Here is a 12329-nt window from a genome sequence, read left to right as displayed (position 1 = left end):
GGGCTATTTGATGAGTACTTGCAGGTTTGCAAATGGCAAGACCTGAATGCCAAAGTTGTATTCATCTCTGATTAGATATATTCAAAATACAGCATGTACATGATGGGCAGATGACACTAACTCAATTTCTTCTGTTTACAGTCCTTAGGGCTCAAAGATTACCTGGTTCCATTATGGTTTCATGGATCTTCAGGTGACCGATGACATCAATGTGGATAAATTATCTTCTCCACAGAGGTCAGGGGGTTCCTGAGAGGCAGTTTGTATAGTGGTGCACTCTTTCTGCCATTTAAATGGTGCTTCTACCTGGAATATACTTTGTGGCCAGAATTCTCAATAATCAGAGGCCAAGTTGTAATTTTTGAGGCATTTTCCACACATTCTAAAATCTTTTTTTCTGTCTATCTGATTATGTCTTTCCATGACAGAGTTTGGAATAGAATGTCTGTTTCAGGAGTGGAATGGGTTGGATTGTAATCTGGTATTGGCCAAGTGAACAACTTTAATGCTGGGGACATTGGTCTTGGGGAGGATGGTGACAATGGTTCTTCCTTCCAGTCAAGAAAGGGGGAATTTGCAGAGACAGTGTTAGGACAGTGCAGCTAGTGTAGCAGTTCGCACAACGCCTTTATAGCACCAGTGACCAGGATTGGGTTTTTTTTTAACTAGGTCTGAAGTCTTGATATTCAAATTCCCTTTCTTTCAATTGACCACAGGATGTGCTGACACATTGAAGGTAACAGTGAATTTCATCATTAATGTCTGCCACTGCCAAGATTCTGTTTATTGTTATTTACACAAAACGGACAAAAAAATTCTTTCCTTTATGGAAAGCTGCGCATGTTTTCCAAGGTCTTAATGTAAATGCTTGTGGTTGAAGGGCATGAGGGTACAGCCAGGACATGTTGCTAAAGGCCTTTTGTCTTTTGAATCTTGTGTGGCGGCTCACCACAAGGCAGGCGAACCAGCCCTGCTAGTAAGCCACGCGGTGGGACAGCTGGCCAAAATGGCGTCGTCGGGGGTTTCCCTTCTTTCCAGCACAGGGCTCGGAAACCAGCGCTGGGGGACCACGTGACGCCCAGGTGACATCAGCGCCCTCTAGTGCAGTTCTCAGCCAAGTCCGGGCTGGGAGTATAAGTGCAGCCCAGCAGCCTGCAATAAACAAATCTGCTCACTGAGTTCAACCCGTCTGGTTGTGTGTGTTATTGCAGGAGCAGTGTAGCCGCCACTACAATTGGTGACCCCGACTGGTTTAAACGTCTTTGAACCCATCATGAGCGAGCCTGGGATCAGCGCTATAGTCATAAAACTGCCTGAATTCTGGGTTCAGGAGCCGGAGACCTGGTTCGGCCACACGGAGGCCCAGTTTCAACTCCACCAGATTTCGTCCGACACGACCAAATTCTACCATGTGGTCACTGCCTTGGACCAGGCCACCGCCAGACGCATGCTGCACCTTGTTCAGCACCCATCCACCGAGGACAAGTACGAGACAATTAAGCGAGTGCTTACCGGGTCCCTCGGACTATCCAGACACCAGCGTGCCGCTCGGATGCTGCACCTCGACGCCCTGGGGGACAGGTCCTCCATGGAACTCGTGGATGCTCATGCTCATGGGTGAGCACACCAACTGCCCACTCTTCGAGCGCATCTTCCTCGAACATATGCCAGGAGACATCTGACCGCTGCTGGTCCAGGAGAGCTTCACTGACCCAAGGAAGGTCGCCCAGAAGGCCCAGGAGCTAAGGCTTGCATGATTCTCTGAAGGCTCAGTGGTCCAGCAGGTCCCAAGGCATGGGCACGACCACCCCAAGCCCGCCCCCAGCACTGCAGTAGAGCACCCAGCCCCTGCAGGGGCCCTCAAGAGCATAACCAAGGCCACAGCATCCGCTTCAGGCCTCTGCTTCTACCACCAGCGTTGGGGAGCCAAGGCTCGGAAGTGTTGTCAGCCCTGCTCTTTCCAGGGAAATGACCAGGCTGGCTGCTGTTAATGGCTGCGGCGGCTGGCCAAGGACACAACCTTCTCTACCTGCAGGACTCAGTCAGCAGCCAGCGGTTCCTCATTACCATTGAAGCCAAGATCAGTGTCATCCCGGCCACAGCCATCGAATCCAGGAACCGACCTTATGGACCTCCCCTCCGTGCGGCCAATGCAATGGCAATCCGGACGTATGGAGACAAGACAATCCACTTCCAGGTCAGCCAACAGAATTTCACGTGGAGGTTCACCGTCTTGTCCCTCCCGACTGCCATTCTGCGTGCAGTCTTCCTCCTCATACATGGGCTTCTGGTGGACATTCGAGGTAGGCGCCTGGTGGACGCCCATACCTTCCAGGCCATTTGCCTCGATGCCTCCTGCTTGGAGCAATCGCAATGGCCACAATCAGCACGCCCAGAGACGAGTTCCAGCGGATCCTGGTCGAATTCCTAACACTCCTCAAGCCACAGTTCTCCGCTGCCTCATCGCACCATGGAGTGTTCCACCACATCCCCACCCAGGGCCCGCCGGTTAATGCCAAGGCACACAGGCTCCTGCCTGACAAGCTCCAGGTAGCGAAGGGCGAGTTTTCGCACCTGTTGGGAGCTGGGGATCATTTGGCGGTCCGACAGCCCGTGGGCCTCACCGCTCCACCTGGTCTCGAAAGCTTCCGGTGGCTGGCGTCCCTGCGGAGACTATCAACAGCTCAACAAGGCAACCGTTCCTGACCATTACCCCATCCCTCACATCCAGGACTTTACGGCCAACCTGCATGGCGCGAGGGTCTTCTCCAAGCTTGACCTGGTGCGTGGATATCACCAGATCCCGGTGCACCCTGGGGACATACCAAGACGACCATCATCACCCACTTTGGCTTGTTCGAATTCCTGCGCATGCTGTTTGGTCTCAAGAACGCTGCTCAGACCTTCCAGCGCCTCATGGACTCTGTGGGCAGGGACTTGGATTTCGTCTTTATTCATTGGGATGATATCTTCATTGCCAGCAAGGACCGGGCGCAACACAAGGCCCACCTACATGCCCTTTTCCCCCGGCTGGCCAACTTCGGCCTTACCATCAACCCGGCCAAGTGCCAGTTCGGGAAAAAGTCCATGGAGTTCCTGGGCCATACCATCACGGCCAAAGGAGCCATGCCCACCGCTGCGAAGGTCACTGCTATCAGGGAGTTCCCATGCCCGGACAGCCTCAAGGGGCTGCAGGAGCTCACGGGTATGGTCAACTTTTACAACCACTTCATCCCAGGAGCTGCGTGCATCATGCAGTCGCTGTTCATCCTCATCGCAGCCAAGCACAAGACACTCGCTTGGAATCCAGAAATCTGCACTGCACCAAGGATGCCCTCGTAAAGGCCGCCATGCTCGCACACCCGCACACCAACTTGCATATGGCACTCTCTGTCGATGTCTCTGCCACAGCCATCAGTGCTGTCCTGGAGTAGCAGGTGAATGGACATTGGAAGCCAATGGCATTTTTCAGCCGCCTGCTCCACCCATCAGAACACAAGTACTTCGACCACGATTTACTGGGAATGTACCTGGCAGTGCTGCATTTCCGCTATTTTTTTTGGAGGGGAGGACTTTTACCATTTTCACCAACCACAAACTCCTCACCCAGGAGCTTGTGATGGCAAAGGATCCCTGGTCGGCCCGCCATCAGCGTCACCTCTCCTTCATGTCGAAGTTTACCACTGACATTTAGCACGGCAGAGAAGGACAATGTGGTTGTCGATGCACTCTCGTGACCAGCCATCTGCGTGCTGATGCCCAGCCTCGACTTCAACCAGCTCGCCCGGGACCAGGAAGCTGATGAGGAGACGGAGGCCTTCAAGACTGCCATCACTGCCCTGCAGTTCTGAGATCTCCCGACTCCAAGCGGCGAAGGCACCATCCTGTGAGATATCTCCTTGGCCACCCCGCGGCCAGTGGTTCCCCAGCAGTGGCGCAGGCAGGTCTTCTGTCACATCCACGACCTTTCACATCCATCCATCAGGTCCACGGTCTGGACGATGGCAGAACAGTTCATATAGCATGGGCTGCGGAAGCAGATCGCAGGCTGGGCCAGAACATCCACCCATTGCCAGACGTCCAAGGTGCACAGGCACACCAGGGTACCTGTAGAAAAGTTCGAGCAAGCCTGGGAACAGTTCAGCCACATTCACGTGGACATCGTCATGCCCTTACCCGTTTCTCGGGGCAACCGTTACCTGTTTACGGTGGTGGACCGCACCACTCGCTGGCCCAAGGCGATCCCGATGCCAGATGCCTCCAGTGACTCCTGCTCCCGAGCACTGTTGCATGGTTGGGTTTCCCGGTTCAGCATCCCGGTTCACCTCACCAGCGATCGGGGTGCCCAGTTCACATCTGCGCTCTGGGCACAACTTGCCAACCAGCTACACCGCACCACGGCCTACCACCCGCAGGCCAATGGATTGGTCGAACGTCTGCACCGCCACCTTAAGTCGGCACTCATGGCCCGCCTCACCGGTCCCGAATGGACGGACGAACTGCCTTGGGTGCTCCTGGGCATCCGCTCCACTCCCAAGGAAGATCTACAGGCGTCATCAGCTGAGCTGGTCTACGGTGCGCCGCTGGCACTACCTGGTGAGTTTGACAATGTACCTCACAATCCCCAGCAGTCGCCGCACAAACTACTTCCTCACCTCAGGGCACGCTTTGACTCCTTTGAACCTCCACCGCTGCCCAGGCATGGTACCCGCCTGTCTCACATTCCCGGCGAACTGCTTTCCGTGGAGTACATTTTCGTTCGGCGGGGCCCAACCACGGCACCTCTGAGGTGACCATATGAGGGGCCGTACAGGGTTGTACAGCGTTCCGGCTCTACATTTATGCTGGACGTGAGTGGTAGGAGGGAATTGTTTACCATGGACAGGCTGAAGCCAGCACAGCTCGATTCCACCGAGCCCATGGTCGTTGTCCAGCCCAAGAAACGAGGGCGCCCGGCAAAAAAAGGACATTGGTGCCGGTTCTGGGGGGGCTGTGTGGTGGCTCACCATAAGGCAGGTTAACCGGCCCCACTTGTAAGCCACACGACGGGGCAGCCAGCCAAAATGGCGCCGTCGGGGGTTTCCCTTCTTTCTAGCACGGGGCTTGGAAACCTGCGCTGGGGGACCACATGGCGCCCAGGTGACGTCAGCGCCCTCCAGCGCAGTTCTCAGCCAGGTCCGGGCTGGGCGTTTAAGTGCAGCCCAGCAGTCTGCAATAAACGAGTCTGCTCACTGAGCTCAACCCGTCTGGTTTGTGTGTGTTATTGCAGGAGCAGAGTAGCCGCTGCTATACTTGTATGATTCAGTGATCAAATCAACCACTTGAACGCACACATATGCAAAGCATTGTCAGCAGACTACAACTCGACTACTGATGTGTATTTGACATAAATTGAAGTTTATTTTTAAAACATTTTTATTGATGTTTATTTAATGCAAAATTGAACAGTAGTTATATATTGTACTATAAAATATAAGAGATGAAAAAAACCTCATAATTCAGGACCCCCTACCACTAAGCACAGTTAAAAGTTGACATGTGAGAATCAAATGACAACAACCTGGAGATGGACAGCACAGCACCAACACTTCAGAACAACCCGAATTCTTTAGGTTACGATAATAGTCCATAAATGGGCCCCATGTCTTTTCAAAGTTAACATTTGAATCTTTAATAGCATGTTTAAGTTTAAAAAAAATTAGATAAGACATAATATCATTTAACCATTGCATGTCTGGCGATCAATGAAATAAAAGATAAAATTCGGTTTTGAGTTGGAGTCAGTAAAATGTAATCATCTTGAAATGAGCCGAAAAGAGCAAAGGGCAAGGTTCTCATTTAAACTTGAGAATCACCAGTAATGTTTGAAAGATATCTTTCCAACATTTTTCTAAACTAGGGCAAGTCCAGAACACATGAACCAAATAGGCATCATCGATTTTACATTTGTCACAGAGGATTTATATCTGAATAAAAACTAGATCATTTAACTTTAGACATAAGTACTCTATGAACCACTGTACATTGCCACAAACAGTGTCATGCTCAAAAGGAGGTCATATCAATCAAATTACAAATGGAGTCCCACACCTCATCTGAGAATGAAAGATTCAAATCCTGTTCCCAGTCGTTTTTGATTTTAACTAATGAGGTTATCCTTAAATCAAACAAATTATTATAAATAAGAGATATTAAACCTTTATGAGAGAGTTGTAAATCAAAAATGGTATCAAGGATATTTTTCCTCAGGAATTCGTGGAAAATCAGGGATCTGAGATTGAACAAAATGTCTAACTTTTAAATATCTAAAAAAAATGAGTGTTTGGTAAGTTAAATTTTACCATCATTATTCAAAGGAAGCAAAATTGTTTCAAATAAAAAACATTTAATACCCAATCTGTGCCAGTCATTAAAGACAGTACCTTGCAAAGAAGGTTGAAAAAGATGATTAGATATAATAGGGCTGGCAAGAGAAAAACTCTGAAATCCAAAAAAACCTTCTAAATTGTCCCCATATTCTCAAACTATCTCTAATTATCAGATTATCGGTTAATTTATATTAAAAAACAGACCCTAAAATTGCCAACATAGGAGTATTTTTAGTAAAATTAAGTTCCATTTCTACCCATGGAGGGTGGTCAAGTATTGAAGTGTAATAAGAGAAACAAATTCATTATATCGACCGCCCAATAATAAAATCTAAAATTAGGGAATGCCAATCCACCATTCCTTTTCGCTTTTTGAAGATGAGCTGTATTTAAGTGAGGGTGTCTTCTTTGCCAAATATAGGAAGATATAATTGAATCCAATGAGTCAAAAAAGAATTTTGGAATGAAAATTGGTATACATTGGAAAGATACAAAAATTTAGGTAAAATGTCCATTTTAATAGAATTAATATGACCAATCATGGAAATAGATAAAGGTGACCATCTCGATAGCAGTAATTTGACCTGATTAAAATTTTTCTTAAAACTATGCTTATAATTCCTAGTAATTGTAATACCGAGATAAGTAAATTGATCCTTCACAATCTTAAAAGGAAAATTAGAATATCTTGATATAGAACCATTTAAAGGTAAAAATTCACTTTTCTACAGATTCATCTTATACCCAAAAACTGACTAATATGAGAAAACAAAGTTAATATGCTTGGTAAAGAAACATTTGGATTAGATACAAAAAGCAAAAGGTCAACTTCCTTTAAGGAAACTTTATGTTCAATGCCATTCCTATGGATCCCTATAAAATCTCTACTTTCACAAAGAGTAACTGCTAGAGATTCTAATACCAAGTCAAAAAGTAATGGACTTAAAGGATAACCTTGATGAGTACCCCATTGAAGATTAAAAGATTTTGATTGCTGTAAATTAGCAAGAATTGAGGCAGTAGTAAATAAATATAACACATTTAATCCATTTAATAAAACATGGTCCAAAATTAAATTTTTCCAAAAGTGGCAAATAGATAACCCCAATCAAAAGCCTTTATACATCTGAAGAAAGAACACATTCAGGGGCAAGAGTTGGAGGTAAATGTAAAATGTTCAAAGAAAAGAATGGACTCAGTAGAATTTCTGGTGTATTTTTGTTGAATGACAACATTGTCTGACTGGTTTAATGCAACCTAGATTGTATACCTAAAATGGATGAGGGGGGGGGGTGGGGGTGTGGCTTGGGAGGAGGGAGGTGGGGGGGAGAAAAAGTCACTGTATATGTGTGAAAAAGAAAAAGTGTATATCATGGTTAATGTGATTTATGGTGTGAAAAATAAAAAAAAAATTAAAAATAAATAAATAAACAGTTTATATTAAAATATGAATAATAGGTTTTAATAAAACCAGTTTGATCTTCAGAAATGATTAATGGTAAAATACTCTCCAATCTCTAAGCTAATATGCAAAATGAACAATTTCCATTAGTTTTGAAGATTAGTTCCATTGTCTCAGGAAGTTTATTGCTTTCAGATTTATTGTCAGAGTACGTACATGACATCGTATACAACCCTAAGATTATTTTTTTCTGTGGGCGTGGCAGAATTACCACTAATTGTTAGTGCAAAAAATAAACTGTACAAAACGTAAACTTGTAAACAATCAAAAGAACCGTAAACAGATTACAAATGTAAGCAAACTTACTGTGGAAATGAAATGCATCAAGATGAAAAGTGTTGGGCAATGAGACAGCCAAGTTTGACACAAACCTTCACTGATATTGGCTCTATTGTAGACCCATTGGTTAGGCTCATGGCTTGTATGCTATTGTGAAGCAAACACAAAATAGAAACCAATTAGTTCGCGTAGCTGATTTTTAAAGAAGAGGTTCAAAAGACTTTAAATAGTAGCTGGTGGTGATCCATGCATTTCTTTTGGAATTGAAATACAGAGAAGATCAAGATGGTCAAAAATGCACTTTGGTCACTAGAAGGAAGAAACAGAGGGCGACCCTGGTAATAACATTCATGTGGTAGACTTTCTTGATGCTGTTCATGATATATGACAGTTTCTGGTATATCCTTCCTGTTTATGCTTGTCTAGTCAATATTTTAAAAAGACCCTCACATGTCATTGCTTCTAAAAGTCTAGATATGAACATGGTCCTTGTAAGCTTTGGGTGAGTAGGATCTTCTTCTCATCTTTTGCCACTGTTCTCGATGGCTGTCTGCTATGTTTTAGAAGCTTATGCTCCCTTTCCGTACCATCCATCAAGAGAAACAGTGAGACCTGACATTTACCCAGTGAAAAATAAGTTAAGACTGCAGAAAGGTCAAAGAAGAAACATTGCAAATATGCGCAGAGTCTCAAGCAAGCGGCAAGGCTGCAAACCTGCCTGTAAAAGAATCCAGTTTGAATGCAATTTGCATTTTAAATAGTGGTGTTGCAAAGGGGAGAAGCAGTGGTAAAAACTGGTTGGTCTCGATGCAAACAAAGATTAATATTTTAGGAGCAAGGAACTTAGAAAACCTGGCCGGAATATTACAAAAGAGCATTATTATGAATATAACGTGAGAAAGTCTCAGGCCCGAAAGGTAGTTGATAGCTAATGCAAATCCTGGTGGTGAACTCCATGGAGCTAAATTTTTGATGTCCAACAACTTTGCTCTATTCAATCAAATGTTGCAATTGCACATTTTTTATATGAGGATAAATTTATTTGCCACAGAATCTAGCTTCAAGGTCTCCAATAAAATGAACCCCAAATTCCTGAGACCAGCAATGATATCAGAGGCTGGTAGAGAAGCTGTGCTTGGTGGGACTCAGCACCCCTCTCCGTAACTGAATTTTGGACTTCTTAACAGAAAGACCACAGACTCTTCAGGTTGGTAGCAGAACGTTGAGCGCCAAATGACGCTGAGCACTGGCACACTTCAGGGGTGTGTGCTCAATATGACTGCATTGTCAGATCCTGCTCCAACGGTGTCATCATGTCTGCAGTAGTTGTCCTCATCAGCAATAAGGATGAGTTGCACTACAAAGAGGTGTAAAATCTCATGACATGGAGTGAGAGAGACACCCTGAGTCTCACCATAGACAAGATAAAGGAGATGATCGCGGACTTCAGGAGGACCAGCAACTTTCCACCCTCTTCTACTCATCAATAACTGGGTAGTGGAGAGAGTAAAGAACACCAAGTTCCTTGGAGGCCACTTAACAAATGACCAATCGTGGATACACATCTCACTTGTCAGGAATGCGCAACAGCAACTGAAATTCCTGAGAAGATGGAGGTTGGCAAGACTACCTGCCACCTTTCTAAAGGAGCTCTATCAAGAGTGTTCTGGCTGGCTGTAAAGCATTGGATCTGAGCTCAATCCACAGGACCTTGACCAACAGAGAAGATCAATGGGGTCTCCCCCCTTATCCACCCCAATTGATGTGATCTACCAGAATCGTTGACTGAAGAGGGCTCACAAAAATCACTAAGGACCCCATCACCTCACATATAGCATCTTCCAGTTGCTCCCATTGCAAAAGAGATACAGCAGTATCAGAGCCAGAACCACCAGGCTGAGGAACAGCTTTCTCCCGCAGGTAGAGAACGCTGAATAACTGATCCCTCTGAGGATCTTCTATTATTTGACAATATTTATTTATTTTTATATATGTATTGCATATTGACCACTTGTGAATATGTGTCTATAGATGTGTTTGCACGTCTATACACTGAGGAACGTCAGTCCATTTGTACCTCACAATTGTATGATAATAATAAGCTTGATCTTGAACTATAAGGTTTCTTTACCTTATTTTCTATCTGATATTAATTGTCAAGAAAGAGCTGGAAGTTAGATGATTTTTAATTCCCTGGAACAATGGGGCTGATGCAAGTTTTCAACTTATAAATAATTCCCAGATGGACTTCTGTTAGGTGTTGAATGAGCGGCAGTTTAGAAGAATCAAGGAGTGCAATGTATGAACACTTCCATGTTTTCCAGTATGTAGCACGATGCCTTCCCTCACAAAGCATTGCTGCTTGCCGTCTCTATAACCTAACTTTTTGCAGGTCTATTACTTTGAGTTTTTTTTGGTCTTACCTCATTACTCGCAGAAACTACAGCCAATGTAATTTGGTATGCCCTGATTTTGCTCAAAGAGCATTGCATCAGGGCATCATCATAAATCGGTGCGAACTAGAAGGGTCGATATGGCCTGTTTCCGTACTGTAAATTGTTAGATGGTTGTTGTTATATGTACCAATAAGTTGGGAGAGTGCAATTGTGAGATCAATGAGCACAAGCTCAACTGGGTCTGTATTGTGGCTAGGGTGCCAGGTCATTGAGCCAGTGTTTGTTGGGGTTGATGTGGAGTTGGGATAGGGATTAGGACACTGGTACAGTCTTGTTCAGGGCCAAACTTGGTGGTGGCATGGGAACAGGACTTGAACCATGCTATTTTTGTAATGGTAGTGAGGCAAGGGGAGGTGGGTCAGATAAGGATGAGAGATTGGCATGTGGTAGTGATGATCTTTGGAAGCTGCTTCGAGAATGACATCACAAGCACATCCCAGTATAGAAACATGTCAGGAGAATGGCGTGACTGATGCTAGAAACCTCCAGTCAAGTGACCTGACCCTTGATTTGTTTGTTTTCATGCTTCCCTCCACATAAAGTTACAAGTTTCACAGAAGCACTGAGAAAAACAGATGTCATTGCATCTTCAGACACAAGTACACAGCAGGCTTTAGCTGTTCTTGCTCAAATGTGCTCCCCTGCTGCAAGAAAAAAAGCATTTTGCATTGACCTTCACATATTTAATGGATTTCTGTGGTAAGCATGGAGCCTCATGTGATGGCAGGATGTAGAAAACATCAATGATAAACTGAAGTTCCATGATACCAGACTCAGAGGCAGGTTAGGGAAAGATGGGCTTTGAATTTTCTTAATGGTTTATGCAGGGAAAGTAAATGTTTTATTTTTAATAAAAAATCATGCAGAAATCCATGTCTTCTGAAAGCATGTTTTGAATCACATGCGTGTCAAAAATGTTCAAATCTACTGAAGATTTTGGTACAGCAACCATCAGGCTATGAATAGACCCCCATACTCAAGTTCTCACTATCCCTATCAAACATGCAGCCACTTGCAATGCACTCCAGCACAACATTAGAGTGTTGAAGCGATTCTTTCAGGAGTGGCTTGTGGTCTCCTGGACTTGCCCCTTGGCAAGCTCAAGGGCCCATCTTTTCAGTTGGAGATATGAGAAAAAAAAATTAAGTTCTAGTTCCAGTGTGGAAAGGGTTGAATTGAATTGCCAATATTCAGGTTAGAAGGAGGTTCATGCTCAAGTGTAGCAAAACTTCGATTAGATTCAGCAACAGGTTGAAAATTGACAAGTAATAATTGCACCTGTGCCAGCAACGGGTGTTTGTCTAGAAGAGAGGAGGCAACCACTTCCTACTGACATTCCACGGCATTAACATCACTGAATTTCACCCAGATCAACAGTAACTTTGGGTTGCTCACTGGCCACCATTTCCATCCATTATGCTTCCTACATTGAGATAGTACAGGATACTATCACCAATGTATATATATTTACATATAGTAGTAGTGATTGGCTGAGAGCCGTAGCCACGCCCACCGGCAGGTCATAAAGGGATGCTCCTAACCAGTCCCAGGTCAGTCTGGACTGGTCGACCTCGATGTAATACGCTCCAGTCTTTTGCTAATAAAAGCCTTGGATTGAGTCAATAAGTTCTTTGAGTCATTCGATTCGCTACATACATTGATTAATTTATTATACATTGCAAAGGCCAGCAATTAATTATTTTCTGCTTTCTAGAAGAATGTTATTGCTTTCTTACATTCCTCTGTTCAAATCTGATACCAAGA

At 44.9% G+C, this 12329-nt stretch overlaps 1 long non-coding RNA gene across 6 annotated transcripts in view; it reads right to left on the bottom strand.

The window, feature by feature from the left end:
- Positions 1–11997, bottom strand: part of LOC138749868 (uncharacterized) — a 65114-nt gene extending 53117 nt beyond the window's left edge. For all 6 annotated transcript variants that reach the window (XR_011348905.1, XR_011348903.1, XR_011348901.1 and 3 more), the window contains exons 1-2: positions 11844–11997; positions 8137–8256 (exon numbers count right to left, since the gene is read on the bottom strand). This is a non-coding gene — a long non-coding RNA (uncharacterized lncRNA). The remainder of the gene's footprint in view (positions 1–8136; positions 8257–11843) is intronic.
- Between the last annotated feature and the right edge of the window lie 332 nt (positions 11998–12329).

This window comes from Narcine bancroftii, chromosome 14 (assembly GCF_036971445.1).
Source record: "Narcine bancroftii isolate sNarBan1 chromosome 14, sNarBan1.hap1, whole genome shotgun sequence".
Taxonomy (NCBI): Eukaryota; Metazoa; Chordata; class Chondrichthyes; order Torpediniformes; family Narcinidae; genus Narcine; species Narcine bancroftii.
This window is presented reverse-complemented; position numbering and strand designations above follow the sequence as displayed.